At 35.8% G+C, this 16624-nt stretch overlaps 1 protein-coding gene across 8 annotated transcripts in view; it reads left to right on the forward strand.

The window, feature by feature from the left end:
- The window catches only part of Pgant5 (polypeptide N-acetylgalactosaminyltransferase 5), a 665995-nt gene that overhangs the window by 563804 nt on the left and 85567 nt on the right, over window positions 1–16624 (forward strand). For 6 of the 8 annotated variants that reach the window (XR_010851672.1, XR_010851673.1, XM_067096459.1 and 3 more), the window contains exon 3: window positions 14543–14605. The exons of the other annotated variants lie outside the window; for them this stretch is intronic. The gene's annotated coding sequence lies outside the window, so the exon portion shown is untranslated. The remainder of the gene's footprint in view (window positions 1–14542; window positions 14606–16624) is intronic. 8 annotated transcript variants of the gene reach the window in all.

Consider the following 16624-nt stretch of genomic DNA (forward strand, 5'->3'; position numbering starts at 1 on the left):
ATTATTATTATTATTATTATTATTATTATCATTATTATTATTATTATAATTATTATTTTATTTTTAGTTTCCCCCACCCTCTAGAAACCCTATCCCCCTTCCCATCTCTCCCCCTCCATCCATGACAGCTCAGCTAAACATTCCATCAGCTTGTTTGTTGTGTATATTATTATTATTATTGTTATTATTATTTTTAGGGGCTTGCCCCCCTCTGCTTCCTCTCTCCTCCACTCCCTCCCCTCCCTACCCCTCTCCTCCCCTCCCCACCCAACCATTCCACTTGACAGCTCATTTAAACTTTCCAGTTCTTTTTTGGTGTTTACTATTATTTATATATATATATATATATATATATATATATATATATATATATATACAGATATAAATACATGCATGTATACATACATACATACATACATACATACATACATACAGCACCATTCCCCGTCTTTAGACTAAAACTCATATTGTAAGAAAAGAAATAAAAATGTTTCTGAAAGTTTATGCTCAAATTTTTCCCCGCCATGTCTGAAAACCCAAATCATTTGTCAGCATTTTTGCAGCCAGTATTTACAGAGAGAGAGAGAGAGAGAGAGAGAGAGTAATTATTTTGCAAAAAATACAGACTGATATTTTTGCACCCTTCTGTTCTAAGTGTGTCTGTCACATTAGATATTATTATTGTATTATTATTGTGTGTGTCATATATTATTATTATTATATATTATTATTATTATATATTCTCCTACCAAACAGATACGGAGGACTATATTTCTATATATTTTTATCTCTATCAATCTGTCTGTGTTCGTCAGTGTGTCTGTCATATATATATATATATATATATATATATATATATATATATATATATATATATATATATATATATATATATATATATATATATATATATATATATATATATTTATAATTTATAATATATTATATTTATAAATATATATATATATATATATATATATATATATATATATATATATATATGTACATAACTTTATTTTAAGTAAATCAGTATAGTCCACAAATCCTTAAGTTTTATCGTCCAGGCTTGGAATATTAGCGCAGCCACTCACACAAGAAAAAAAAATGAGATAAAAATATGGCTCAATCTTTTCTGTATATTTTATAACACGGGGAAAGGTATATAGATATAAGTCTCGCGAGTACAAAGTGGATATTTTAACAGTATGCTCAGAAATTTGATTTTTTCATGCTCAGAAATTTTATTTTTTCATGTTCAGAAATTTTATTTTTTCTGGTCAGAAATTTTATTTTTTTATGTTCAGAAATTTAACTTTTTTTCTTTGTTCTGTTAGTGTCTGCATTTGGGAAGATAATAATCTCTCTCTCTCTCTTTCTCTGTCTCATACACACACACACACACACACACACACACACACACGTGTATATCACGACACATGTACATAGCATACACTGACACATACATATGTATTATATATATATATATATATATATATATATATATATATATATATATATATATATATATATATATATATATATATATATATATATATATATATATATTTTAATTTTGCCCGTTCCCCTGTTCCCTTGTTCCCCTGTTCCTCCTGACCCCCATGTTCCCCTGTTCTCTCTGTTCCACTGTTCCCTTGTTCCACTGTTCCCCTGTTCCCTTGTTCCTCCTGTTCCCTTGTTCCACTGTTCGCCTGTTCCCTTGTTCCACTGTTCCCTTTTTTCACTGTTCCCCTGTTCCCTTGTTCTATTGTTCCACTGTTCGCCTGTTCCCTTGTTCCACTGTTGCCCTGTTCCCTGGTTCCCTCGTTCCCTTGTTCCCCTGTTCAAACGTTCCCTGCCTTATTGGTGCACTTAGTGGCTGTAGGATTTCCAAGTCTGTCACCTCTCGCCTGGACGGTCGGCTAACTTCATAATTGAAGGAGACAACAGCTCCCAAGAAGAGGCAGCAGGGTTGCCTGAGAGAGAGAGAGAGAGAGAGAGAGAGAGAGAGAGAGAGAGAGAGAGAAAGCGGAAGGGGGTGGGGCGAACATTAATAGAATGTATGGTAGTGTCAGTTGTTGAGATAAAATTATAGGCAGTCATGAGAGAGAGAGAGGTGAAAAACTTGCAAACGTTTAGTAGTAGGTGTAAGAAGAACTTAAAAACGTTTTCGTAGGCGAAAGAAACTTGCAAATGTTTTTGTATGTAAAAAAAAAAAAAAAAAAAAACAAGCGTCATAGCGGGCGAAAACATTTACAAACGTTTTAGTTGGTAAAAAAAATTGCAAACGTTTTACAGGTAAAAAATACTTGTAGTTGTTTTACAGGTATAATGCCGTATGAGCCGCGGTCCATGAAACTTTAACCACTGCCCGGGGGTGGCCTGGCCTATATCGTTGCCAGATGTACGATATATTTAAGTTTTCACTTAAAGTGAAAACTACTGGGGCTAGAGGGCTGCAATTTGGTATGTTTGATGATTGGAGGGTGGGTGATCAACATACCAATTTGCAGCCCTCTAGCCTCAGTAGTTTTTAAGATCTGAGCGCGGATAGTAAAGGTGCGGACGGACCGACAAAGCCGGCACAATAGTTTTCTTTTACAGAAAACGAAAAAAACTCATTTCTCGAACGACTTACCAAACGCAGCTCTCAAAACTTAAGAGGTCATTCTCATCGCCGAAGAGCCGTCGCATCGACCCCCTAAAAAAACTTTGAGAAACGTGATCTCAAGAAAGCCCCCGGTTTAAATTTTCCTTCGTCCTTACGCTCGGAGAGGCATTTAAAAGTTGAAAAACATATCCCACGCGTTCGACCATTTCCCAAGGGCTGGTTGACTCTTTTTAACTTTTTTTTTTCTTTTAATGCGGCCGGGACCAGCTTAAGATATAGCTGGTCCCGAATTCAGTTTAGAATTCCAAATTTCCTCTCATCCCCACCCCCACCCCCTAGCGTAGGGGGGGAATAGTGCCGTCAGTGCACCTCATGCGTGGAGTACTGTAGGCATTACTCAAGGTTCTTTGCAGCGTCCCTTCGGCCCCTAGCTGCAACCCTTTTCGTTCCTTTTACCGTACCTCCGTTCATATTATCTTTCTTCCATCTTGCTATCCACCCTCTCCTAACAATTATTTCACAGTGCAATTGCGAGGTTTTCGTCCTCTTACACCTTTCAAACCTACCTACTCTCAAATTCCTTTCCAACGCTGAATAATCTCATAGGTCCCAGAGCTTGGTCTTTGGCCTAAATACTATATTCAATTCAGTTCAGTTCAACCTTCAGTTGACTGCAAGTAACAAATCTTGGAGACGTGTCCTTGAATGGAAGTTATGACGAAGTCTTCAGAAATTTCAGTTATTGAAAGAAGTTCTGATGAAGTTATACTTTGACCCCATAAAACCAAATTATAATTTTACCCCATAAAACCAAATTTATTCCAGTTCACAAGGACAACTTCTTTTAACCAGAATTCGTAATGTTGAGTATTTTTCTTTTCTAACTGTGGTCTGATTAAACAATTTTACAACCAGTTTAATTATTATTATTATTATTATTATTATTATTATTATTATTATTATTATTATTATTATTATTATTATTGAGAAGATGAACCCTACTCATATGGAAGAAGCCCACCACAGGGGCCATTGACTTGAAATTCAAGCTTCCAAAGAATATGGTGTTCAATAGAAAGAACTAACAGAAGGTAATAGAAAATACAGAAAGACGAAATCAGATAATAGAAAAGAAAAGAAATAAATCAATAAATTAATAAACAAACAGATAAATATGTAAATAAATGATTAAAATACAAGGAGAAATGGAGATTTAGCACCCCTGCCCTCCACCTAATTCGTGCTTTCTCAGTAGTTTTGGAGTAGAGGAGTGTCCGAATATTCGCGGTGAAACTCTCCCGGACTCAGGTGGTGGTCACTGAATAGGTGTTTGGACCCTGTTTCCCAAAGTGAGAGAATGTGTCCAATCTTGTCTGTTGCTAGTTTACAAGGAGGTCGCGAGAGGTGATCTGACTTCAAGTGGGTCTCTCTCTCTCTCTCTCTCTCTCTCTCTCTGCCATATGTTGGTTCCCCTTGTAATGTATTAAGAGTTCTCAGGAGGTATTGGTATATGGCTCTCTCTCTCTCTCTCTCTCTCTCTCTCTCTCTCTCTCTCTCTCTCTCTCTCTCTCTCTCTCTCTCTCACTGGCTTATTTGGGACTGGTGGTCTCCGTTCATTTAATATTATTATTATTATTATTATTATTATTATTATTATTATTATTATTATTATTGGAGAAGTAAATCCACAATTATGTATATGTATATATTTAAAGATAAATCTATATTGTGTGAACCCTGTGGTGGGCTTGTTCCATATGAATAGGCTTCGTCTTCTGAATAATAATAATAATAATAATAATAATAATAATAATAATAATAATAATAATAATAATAATAATAATAATGTATTACAATCCCAACAAGTAAGACATTTAATAATAATAATAGTCTTAAAATTCCTTACATATAAGATATTCCCAATAATCACTAATATCCAGTAAGTCTTCCCCCAGTTATAATAATAATAATAATAATAATAATAATAAGTCTTAATAAAATTCCAGCTTCCAATAAGATATTCCCAATAATCAATATGCAGTAAGTATTCCACAGTTATAATAATAATAATAATAATAATAATAATAATAATAATAATAATAATAATAATAATAATAATAATAATGTCTCACGCTACTTCCTTCATTCCGTTTCACTATGATCGAGCCATTTGCATTTTCTCAATGTGAGGGATCTTGCCCATCGTATGTAATTATCACCTTGCCTCGTTCGTTTTTTCTCCTGCCTCCCTCCATGCTTTTCCCGTCAATTACAGTTTACTCTCTCTCTCTCTCTCTCTCTCTCTCTCTCTCTCTCTCTCTCTCTCTCTCTCTCTCTCTCTCTCTCTCTCTCATTTAATCTTTTTCTCTTTTTTTTTTTCTTCCCCCTCTCCTATTATTTCTCTCTCTCTCTCTCTCTCTCTCTCTCTCTCTCTCTCTCTCTCTTAGTCTGTCTGTGTGTCTGTCTGTCTCTCTCTCATTTAATCTTTTTCTCTCTCATCCCCTCTCCTAGTATTTCTCTCTCTCTCTCTCTCTCTCTCTCTCTCTCTCATTTAATTTTACTTCCTCTCTCTTTCTCCTAATATTTGATTATATTTCTCTCTCTCTCTCTCTCTCTCTCTCTCTCTCTCTCTCTCTCTCTCTCTCTCTCTCTCTCTCTCTCTCTAGGAATTGTCTCTCCTTCCCTTGAGCGAAGCGCGAAGGGCGTATTTCCATTTTTCATTTTCCCTATTGCTTAAAATTCAGTTTCCTCCCTCGCTAATCACTTTAGACCAAAAGACTTCTTCTTCTTCTTCTTCAAGTAATTGACTTTGTCTTCCGCTGTGTCCCATACTGCTATTGCTCCTGCTGCTTTTTGTGCTTTTATTGATTCCGTAGCTTTTGCTGTAGTGTTCAGGTGTACTGTAGTGTCCCCCCTTTTTGGATGCCAGAAGCACGATTATGGCTGACTTTAACCTTAGAAGTAAAATAAAAACTACTGAGGGGCTAGAGGGCTGCAATTTGGTATGTTTGATGATTGGAGGGTGGATGATCAACATACCAATTTGCAGCCCTCTAGCCTCAGTAGTTTTTAAGATCTGAGGGCGGACAGAAAAAAGTGCGGACGGACAGACAAAGCCGGCACAATAGTTCTCTTTTACAGAAAGCTAAAAAAGTGTGTAGAACCTTTCTTGTCATTCGTCTGCAAGCGCGCATGCGTAGTCAATATAACATAAAAGTTATGGAAAAATCTTTTTAAAAATCAGCTTTTATTTCATCACGTTAAAATATCTTTCACATTCTTTCCATTTTCTGATAGCAATCATTTTCATGCAGAAGAATGTGCGAGATATGTTGTTATTTGATGATTTTTTTTTTTGGCGACGCCATCTTTCTACGAAATTGAGGTCCCCCGGTATATATGTCCACCTTCCTGAGTTACAAATCGCGGACTTAGTTTCCGCCCAATAGCCTTTGGAATCTATCTGGACGTGTGTCATACGGGAATAGTGCCTGCTAATGGAGTTGGGGTTTAAAAGGTTGGACCATAATATGTGCAGTTGATAAGGAATATTTTTCTTATTTTTTTAAATATAAAGAAAAAATGGAGTTTTTCGTGTTTTTTTCTAGAATAGAAAAAAATGCTGGAACCTAGATTGGTAAGATGAGATATAGAGCAGTCAAAATCATAGGCGTTTCAGTCATTAATTATTCTCTCTCTCTCTCTCTCTCTCTCTCTCTCTCTCTCTCTCTCTCTCTCTCTCTCTCTCTCTCTCTCTCTCTCTCTCTCTCTCCAGTATTCAGAAGTCCCTTATAGATAACATAAGTGATAGGGAACACAATACCTCTATTAGTATCATTGTTATAGGTACATACAGACGCGCGCGCGGCCACACACATATATACAGTATATACTGTATGTATATATGAATGAGTGCATGCGTAATTTTTTATTGTTTATTAGTATATATTTCTAGACAAGTTCTACAGTAAGAGTGTTTCTTTGTAAGAAAATTTATATAAAGCCATTAACGCATCTTTGATTTAATACATTCAAATACATTCTATAATATATATATATATATATATATATATATATATATATATATATATACTGTATATTATACACTAATATATTTACAGTTCCACAATAAGTGTTCCTTTGTAAGAAAATCTAAGTAAAGCCTCTAACGCTTCTTTGATTTAATATATTCATACTATAATATCCCCCATAATCCCAACTCCCACTACATCATTCCACCTACCTCGAAAAGAATTCCAATAATTCACACGAAATATCCCCCCACCACTAACCTCGAGAGAAACGAGAAGAAGATTTCGTAGTATTGGCGCTAACTTTATTCTCCGCCAATTTCTTTCCCTAACGGACGTCCTCTTCCTCCGCTCTGTCTCAAGGTTGAACTTTTCCGGGAAAGTTTTGGGATAACTTTTGTCTTTTCGACTTTTTACTGTTTTTTTTTTCATACTCTTTCAGTGAAGGATGTTATCATTCCATATGGATTAGGTGGAGTCTCTTAAAAGGATCTTTGTTTATATTTAATTAATGAGTTCATCTTTTACTTTTTTTATCTTAAAAGAACGATTAACTTTTACTCTTTTTGTTATCTTAAAAGAACGATTAACTGTTGATTTTTGTGACGTTTTCTTTCCGGTTGGAGATTCTTTGTAGTTATTGAAATTTTTAGTAATGTTACACTTTTTCTTTGTTTCACTTATATTTTTGGAACCGTTTGTTTAGGATCCTCTTTTGTTTTACGTTGAATATCACTTGATTTTTTCAGTTACTAAACATCTTTCGATTTTCTGTATTCCTTCTCATTTATTTACATTTTGAACGCATCTCTAAAATATATACAAGTTACTCCTTTGAATGATGCCCTTTGTCACTTTATTAAAAGTCAGTAATATTCAAAACAGCTGTTGTCCTTGGATATTGTGTGATATTGTTTTTAGTGTAGGTAGAATTAAACACCTTTCCAAATTTAGATGAAGCTTAATGTTTTGTGCTTTCTGAAAACTGACGGAGGGAGGTTTTTGTCGTTGATTGTAATGTAGATGAGTTTGTTTGTCATTTTATTTATTTTACTTATTTATGTATATATTTTATTTATTTATATATTTATTCATTTACTTATCGTGGATTATATTTATTTATTCCAAATAAATATTTATTGAATATTGTTATTTATTTCTTTATGAACTAGATAAAACGTCAGTCAACTGAGGTATGTAAATGACACTTTCTTTATTTTAATTGTTATAATTTAGACGAATTTCAAATATTTGGAAGAAACTTATATATGAATTACAGCAATTTTGATTGAGTAATGCAAGATTATTTATTTATAATTTATGAATCAGGTTAAATATTAGACAACCTAGTTTTTCTGTTTGATTAGTGATGGATGTTGATGATTTTATTAGGAAGAAACATATATATAAATATATATATATATATATATATATATATATATATATATATATATATATATATATATATATAAACTTGATTGAATTGAATGTCATACAACGTAGACTTGTCAAAAAGAGGTCTCCTTAGACCGAGAGTAAATGCCTTGTGTTACCCCTCACTTGCAACTGAATAGAGAAAGTGACAAAGTTATATTCATGATATTTACTGTATTTATAGTGTCTTTATTTGAGAAAGGGCGGTTGACCACTCGGGCGCCTCTTCGGAGAACTGCGTTAGTGGGGAGGGGGCCGGGGGGAGGAGGGAGGGAGCTTAAACCCAGTGAGGTCCCTTGAAATGGATTTCCAAGTTTTCGAGAGTCATCAAAGTTCCTGAATCCACCAGCCCCCTTCTCTCTCCCTCTCTCTCTCTCTCTCTCGCTTTGGTGAGTTCTTTGATCCCAGTTTTCTCTCCTTGGGATATATTTCTTTTCTCGAGGATCGTTTCTAATAATGGCGTATTTCATATCTCGTGGCCCAGCTGTTTTGGGGCGGTTTGCCTCGCCGAGGAAAGGAAAATTCCCGGAATCACTTCCAGAGGGATCCGGAGCGATCCAGTTGGGTCTTTGTTCGTCAACTGGCGGAATCACGTTCCTGGTAGTCGGTCAAGGCGTGGGTGTAGCCGTCTCATCCCCAGAGGCATTTTGAGGACTGAAATCTAGCTCTTTGTGGAGACAGTATTGTTTTTTTTTGTGTCTTGAGGTGATGTTGGTACCCCTGGCTCAAGGAGGCAGTCGAGAATCGGGAAGGTTGGCATCTCTGAAGATGTTTGTTTACAAGTGAATTCGATCGATTTTCGTCATGTTTTTATTAAAAACTGCATTATGTCAGTATATGTTATTGGTCCTAGAAAGTCCTGAGAGTAATTTGCGGAGAATTTCTCTTGCGGAGGAACAGAAAAAACTATTTTATTCGTTCTGTTTTGTATGAAACGTTTTGCCGGTTGAATAACTACGAATATATTGTTGCAAAAGTTTTTTTTTTATTATATTTTTTGAAACCCCGTTTCGATATTTATTTGTATGTCAAAAGTTGGTTTTGGAGGTAAACATTTTGTAATCTCTCTCTCTCTCTCTCTCTCTCTCTCTCTCTCTCTCTCTCTCTCTCTCTCTCTCTCTCTCTCTTCACAAGGGATCTATGTAGGTAAAATATTTTTTGAAGAACAGCAGTATACACATTTATTCCAGTATTAAAAAGACAAACTCTCTCTCTCTCTCTCTCTCTCTCTCTCTCTCTCTCTCTCTCTCTCTCTCTCTCTCTCTCTCCTTTTCCTCTTTGGTTAGGGGGCTCGGGAGTGTCAGGGGAAGGGGGAGGGGGGGGGGTTCAGAAGAGTGCAGAGGCATGTCATCTCCTACAAAATATAAACCAAGTGCATTTACCACTCCATTGAAGAAGGAAGACGTTCTGTGGTCCCAAGCCGATTTTGCTCCCACAAAACAAATTTATTCTGTGTGTGGGTGTGTGTGTGTGTGTGTGTGTGTGTGTGTGTGTGTGTGTGTGTGTGTGTGGGTGTGTTGGTTTCTCCTCGCTACGCTGTCTTAGATGTTCACAGAATAGTTTTCTCAAAATACAGGGTAGTCGTTTCAAGAGCTTCTCTTATATAGTTCCTCAAGATATTAAATAGTTTTGTTTTTCAAGACATCATATAGTTTTTTTTTATACTTTTTTTTTTTTTGAATGGTTGCAAAAACTCGTGATGTTGTTTGCTTGATATTATAGTTTATGACGTTTTCAGCTTTTGGCAATTTTTATTATTATTATTATTATTATTATTATTATTATTATTATTATTATTATTATTATTATTATTTGTCGTAGATGTTTACAGAATAGTTACTTCCAGAGTTTGTCTTTTAGAATGGCTACAGAAACCCACGATGTTTTATGGTTGATTTTGTAGTTTGCAACGTGTTCTACTTTATTATCTCTCTCTCTCTCTCTCTCTCTCTCTCTCTCTCTCTCTCTCTCTCTCTCTCTCTCTCTCTAACTGCTATCACAAAAGTCGACTCAAGGCCAGGTGCATAAGTTCCTACATAAAGTGAGACGTATTGTATTTTTTAAGAAAACTGGCCCATGCTGTTCTTGTCTTCCCCGGGCCTGGGATCAAACGCAGTATCCTCAGCTGTGAAGAGAGAGATAGAGAGAGAGAGAATATTGCTCTTCATAAACTTTGGAAAATGTTCTACCTAAATTTCGTGTCAATAATGTATATCCAACTTTCCCCAGAAGATAGATGCCTTCTGAAGAGAGAGAGAGAGAGAGAGAGAGAGAGAGAGAGAGAGAGAGAGAGAGAGAGAGAGAGAGAGAGTGTGTGTTTTGCTCTTCATAAACTTTGAAAAGTATTATTCATGCATTTTGTGCCAAAAATGTCAAGCCAGCTTTCCCCAGTAGATAGATCCCTTCTGAAGAGAGAGAGAGAGAGAGAGAGAGAGAGAGAGAGAGAGAGAGAGAGAGAGAAACTCTGTGTATTCAAGGAACGTCGGCGAGGCATAACTTCGATTGAATTTTTATCCTTGAAAAATCCTGGCACATTCAAAGTTCAGATCATCAAATTACCACGAAGGGATGTGGGCAGGATTTTCCACACTTCAGAAATATCGATTATTATTATTATTATTATTATTATTATTATTATTATTATTATTATTATTATTATTATCTCATGGGGTTATTGGTATGTGAAGAAGTTATATAGCTTTGTTGTCTAATATGATCGTTATGAATTGTAGAATTTGAAATCATTATTTTTTTTTAACTTGGATTGTAAAAAGCAGAAAAAAACGAACTTAGACGAGGTTGTAAAAATACAACCCTGGGTATAATGAACTCTGACTGGTTGTAAAAATCTTGTTGAAATGAACACGTCCTGTAGTTGCAGAAAACTAGGTAAAATAAACTCGGACTGTTGTGGTAGAGAGCTTGGTCAAATGAACTCGGACTGTGGCTGTGAAAATCTCGTCCACGAACTCGGACTGTAGTTGTAAAAATCTCGTTCATTCACTCGGACTGTGGTTGTGAAAATCTTGATTATTCACTCGGACTGTGGTTGTGAAAAGTTTGTTCATTCACTTGGACTGTAGTTGTGAATATCTTGTTCACGCACTCGGACTTGTCGGGGACTCAGATGACTGCTGTCAATAGCACTTTTCATTTTTACTAGTAGCACTTTCGTCAAGTAGCACTTTAACTGCTAGCACTTGCATCAGTTATCAATTTTACTACTAGCACTTACGTCAAATAGATCTTACGCATGAATAAAGGATATGCGAAGGATTTACGTGCAGACGCGAATGATTAAGTAAGTTTCATTATTTAAATTCTCTCTCTCTCTCTCTCTCTCTCTCTCTCTCTCTCTCTCTCTCTCTCTCTCTCTCTCTCTCTCTCTCTTTTACCCATAACACACATGAACGCGCTAACAAGAATCGTTTTGGTATTCAACAGTCTGACGCGAAAACAGATTTCTTTATTCTGTATTTTTAATCTCTCTCTCTCTCTCTCTCTCTCTCCAACTTTTTTCCGGGTTACTTTCACCGAGCGAAAGCTTTGAAGTCGCCTCTCTCTCTCTCTCTCTCTCTCTCTCTCTCTCTCTCTCTCTCTCTCTCTCTCTTTATACATTCCTTTGAAGCCGAGAGCGAGCGTGCTTTTTTAATTTCTCTATTTTTTTTTATTATTTATACTTTCATGTCATTATTGTGATATTTTTCACCAATTTTTTTTCTTTTACATTATTTGTTGATTTTTCCCGGAACGTCGACGGGACTCGTATGATACGCGTAATAATTGCAGCGTACAGAACGCGTTTGCGAGATGTAAGTGCGCTCGCTGAAGCCGCAAAAAGTTTAGGTTGTTTTTCTTTCCTCCTGTTGTTGTTGTTCTTTTGTTGTTTTGTTGTTCCTTTTTATTCTGAGTCCTCTCCTTTTTTCTTCCAAGTTTTTTTTTTTTTTCCAGAATCCTGCCCCGGATTCGTCCTCCCAAATCGAAAGTACATATTTTCCGAGAGCTCGCTTAGGCCGCAAAGTTAGTTGTTTTTCTGGGCTGTTGTTTTGCTTATTGTTTTTTTATTCTTTCAACTCTGTGGCCCTTCTTCTTCTTCTTCTTCTTCTTCTTCTTCTTCTTCTTCTTCTTCTTCTTCAACGTTGTTTTTCTCAGAATCCTGCTATGATTTCTCCCTCGTAACTTAAAGGTGCAGTGCTTACAGTTGTTTTCTTTCCCTGATGTTGTTGTGCACAGTTGTTGTTTTCTTTCAACTGATGTTGTGCAAGATTTTTTTTTTCTACTGTCGTTCCTTTCCGTCTTCTTCTTCTTCAACGTTGTTTTTTTTCAGGATCCTACGCCCGAAACTTCGCAGCTCGAGAGGTGCAAGATAAGTTGTTTTTCTTCCCCCTTGTTGTTGTCGTTGTTTTTCTTTCTACTCTGTCTCTGTCGTCATCTTCTCCAAAGTTGTTTTTCCTGAATCCCGCCGGACTCCTCCTCCCCCCCCTCCTGTCCCCTCCTCCTCCCCCTCCTGTCCTGACTCGAGAAATGCACATTTTCGAGTAAATGTTTCAGGTAAATTGTTTCCATGTTCGAAACGGAGTTTCATCAGATTTTGTTTTGAAACTTGTTGCTACTCATTCTGGTCCTCGTTTCGTTTTGTTGCGGGGGGGGGGCGGTGTGCCCCCTCCCCAACCTCTTTTTTTTTTTATTTAGTTCACGGAGAAAAACAAAGGAGTTTCGTTTGCTGTTATTTTTGTTATGGTGAGTAGTGTTGCTGCGTGGAATATTTGTTTGTTTAATTGTCATGGAGAGTCTTATTATTATTATTATTATTATTATTATTATTATTATCTTATCTCTCTCTCTCTCTCTCTCTCTCTCTCTCTCTCTCTCTCTCTCTTCAGTCTCTGTGTTTTACATAATTTCACTTTTTTCAGCTTTTCTGTTGCATATCATATATCTCTCTCTCTCTCTCTCTCTCTCTCTCTCTCTCTCTCTCTCTCTCTGTCTTACACCTGTTTTGTTGTTTTAGCTTTTCATGTTGCACATTCTCTCTCTCTCTCTCTCTCTCTCTCTCTCTCTCTCTCTCTCTCTCTCTCTCTCTCTCTCTCTGTATTACACCTGTTTTGTTGTTGCTTAAGTTTTTCATGTTGCACATTCTCTCTCTCTCTCTCTCTCTCTCTCTCTCTCTCTCTCTCTCTCTCTCTCTCTCTCTCTCTCTCTCTCTGTATTACATGTTGCAAATCATATTCTCTCTCTCTCTCTCTCTCTCTCTCTCTCTCTCTCTCTCTCTCTCTCTCTCTCTCTCTCTCTCTCTCTCTCTCTCTCCTTTTAGCTTTCAGAATATTAAGCCATATGCAAATGTGCAATGTTTACTTGTGAAACACATTCCGTTAGAAATATCTCAAATATTTCTCTTATATACACGTAAACATTCCCACAAAAGCCAGTGTTTAGTTCCCCTCCTTTTTTGCGGTCGGTCATTTGCCCACAGTGCTCCCCCACCGGCCCCCGCCCCAACGAACACCCTCCCTCCCCCACAAAGGGGAATTTGCAAATTTTCCTCCAGCCCTATTGTTGCGCTGCTGAAAATGAATATGCAGTATATATCCCCCACCCCTTTTTTTGTAGTGGATAAATACCGTATTCTCGTTATACTTTTTGTATTCTATATTTCTATTTATATTGTATTCTTTATATACTTTTCGTGATTGTTTATAATGGATTCTGTATATCCTTTTTATATTTATATGCTGTATTCTATATGTACTTTTTATATTGTATATATACTGTATTTTATAAGTATTTTCGTATTCTGTATATACTGTGTGATATATAGACTGTATTCTACATATACTTTTTGTATTCACATATACTGTATATCATAAATACTTTTTGTATTCTATATATACTGTATTCTATAAGTACTTGTAATCTCTGCATACTGTATATTCTGTGTATAATGTGTTCTGTATAAACTATATTCTATATATACTTTTTGTATTTTATATATACGTTTTTTCTCTATCAAACTATTTCAGAAGAGTCTCAGGTTTTAATTCTTTTTTTCAATAAATATATATATATATATATATATATATATATATATATATATATAAATATATATATATATATATATATATATATATATATTTCAAATATAGTAGCATCTAAAGAGATAACTAAAGTAATAATGATAAAGAGAGAGAGAGAGAGAGAGAGAGAGAGAGAAGAGAGAGAGAAGAGAAAAAAAGAGAGAACCTAGGTTTTGATTCTATTTTATTTTGTTTTTCAAATGAGTTAGAGTAGCATCTTAAAGAGGAAAATAAGCTAAGTAATAATGATAAATGTTCGAGAGAGAGAGAGAGAGAGAGAGAGAGAGAGAGAGAGAGAGAGAGAGAGAGAGAGAGAGAGAGAGAGAGATGGAACTTGCATTATGACAGGAAGTTATTACATGTTGTCTTACCTCGTCTTTTTGTTTATTTCCCAGGAGCCCAGGAGACGATCTTGAACTGGTGTTCTTCTCCGGATTTCGTCCCTACTTTCTCCAGTTGTAAGTAACGAAGAGTTTAAATTCTGTTGTGTGTGTATATATATATATATATGTATATGTGTATATATATATATATATATATATATATATATATATATATATATATATATATATATATATATATATATATATATATATATATATATATGTATATATATATATATATATATATATATATTATATATATTATATATATATATATATATATATATATATATATATGTATATATATATATATATATATATATATATATATATATATATATATATATATATATATATATATGTATATATATATAATATGTGTGTTGTGCGTTTGTGTGTGTGAAAGTTCTGAGACAGCAAAAATATTTATATTGAAAGGAAAACGTTGCGTGATTACGACCTAATTAAATGGGATAAACATTTTAAACTCAGTACTGGATATATTTCTGTATCTACTTATTTACAACTTTTTCCTAATGCCAAGTCTGGAAAAACAAGAGGAAAGGTTTGAGGGAAAACCTGTTATTTATTTGATTTTTCAAGCGGAAAGTTTTCGAAAGGACTAAGTCAAAAATTTAAACTTTTCCAGAGTGCTTTTGCTCTTAGCAGGAAACAATTCTGGAATGTTAGTAGGCCTGTGAGGCGATAAATTCTGGAAGAATTTCTGGGAGGCTCGTGGCTGACGAAGGAAAAATTCTAGAAGGCTTATACGCCCAAAGGGGGAAAACTGGAGCATTTTAAGCCTATGAGGAGGAAAACTATGTAAGACTTGTAGGCCTAAGAATAGAAAGTTTTTGGAAGGTTTGTAGGCCTATGGAAAGTTTTAAGAGGTTTGTAGGCCTAAGACTGTCAAATTCTCAAGAATTATTTTACCCTTTGGGACATTGAGTAGGGGTTTTAAGTTCAAGAAGGTATTCCAGAGGGCTGCTAATTCAGTGACTGGAGAATTATGGATAATTTCCAGACCTGTGACTGGAAAATTTTTCGGATAATTTCCAGACCTATGACTGGAAAATTATGGAATGCTGCCAGGGTATTCCATAAGGTTGGTAATTCTGTAAGGCAAAGCTTCTGGACAGTGTCCAGACCGATAGCTGGAAAATTCTGGAATGCTCGTAAGCCTGCGAGGGCAGAAAAAGATATACGAACGTTTGTGCTCCGTGAAATAAGATTATGGAAAGCCTATAATCAGCTACCAGATAAGAAAAATCTGCAAGAATTCTTATACTACAAGAGGAAAATAAATCTGGAAGGCTTCCAGTTCTTAGGAAGAAAAACATCTTAAGAGCAACGTCAAAAATCCTTGAAGCCTTGTAAGCCTTTAATGCCAAATTTCCAGAACGCCTAAGATGCCAATTTATGGCTGAAAGCAAGTCGAAAGCTTAATAAAAATAAGTAAAGCTGCCTTACGTGAATCTGCAAGAGTCCCGCTGAGCTGTCGAAAGCGCCCCAGGGCTTAACCAAGGCCAGGAGAGACAATATCTATCCAGTGGTGGAGTCGCCTGGGGTAACTACGTAGGCGATGACGTATCTTAGAGGCATACCTGCCCACTACGTCAGTTCACCTGCTGACGTAATAAGGAGGTAGGCAAAGCTCCGCCCACATATGGGGGGATTTTTGGGGAAGTGAGCAGACCTCTTTCTCTTGGTCTTTGGCTAAACGATAGACAGTAATAGAGTCGCGTAAGCCACGCATGCGCAATGGCCGTTTATAGCCGCAAAGAGGCGCACTTGTGAAGTCATTTCCATGCATCCTTCGTTTATCAGCGAGGAGTAATGGCGCCCATCATTCTTCTCAGGGTCTATCCTCCGTCCTGCAATATAGCGGTCGGGTTTAAAATATTGCCTTTTTCTTGAATTTTTTTTTCTGGATGTGCAAACAAAGCATACAAAGCCTTCCGGATATGTATTTGTGTCTCATAGGGTTAAAAAGTCTTGCATTTTTTTTTGAAGGCTTTTCATAATTTTATTTCACGGAGTAGAAACTCTCTGGATTTATTTTTCCCGCTTTTTAGGTTTGCAAGCGTTCCAGAA

Source organism: Macrobrachium rosenbergii, chromosome 53 (genome assembly GCF_040412425.1).
Source record: "Macrobrachium rosenbergii isolate ZJJX-2024 chromosome 53, ASM4041242v1, whole genome shotgun sequence".
Lineage (NCBI taxonomy): Eukaryota > Metazoa > Arthropoda > Malacostraca > Decapoda > Palaemonidae > Macrobrachium > Macrobrachium rosenbergii.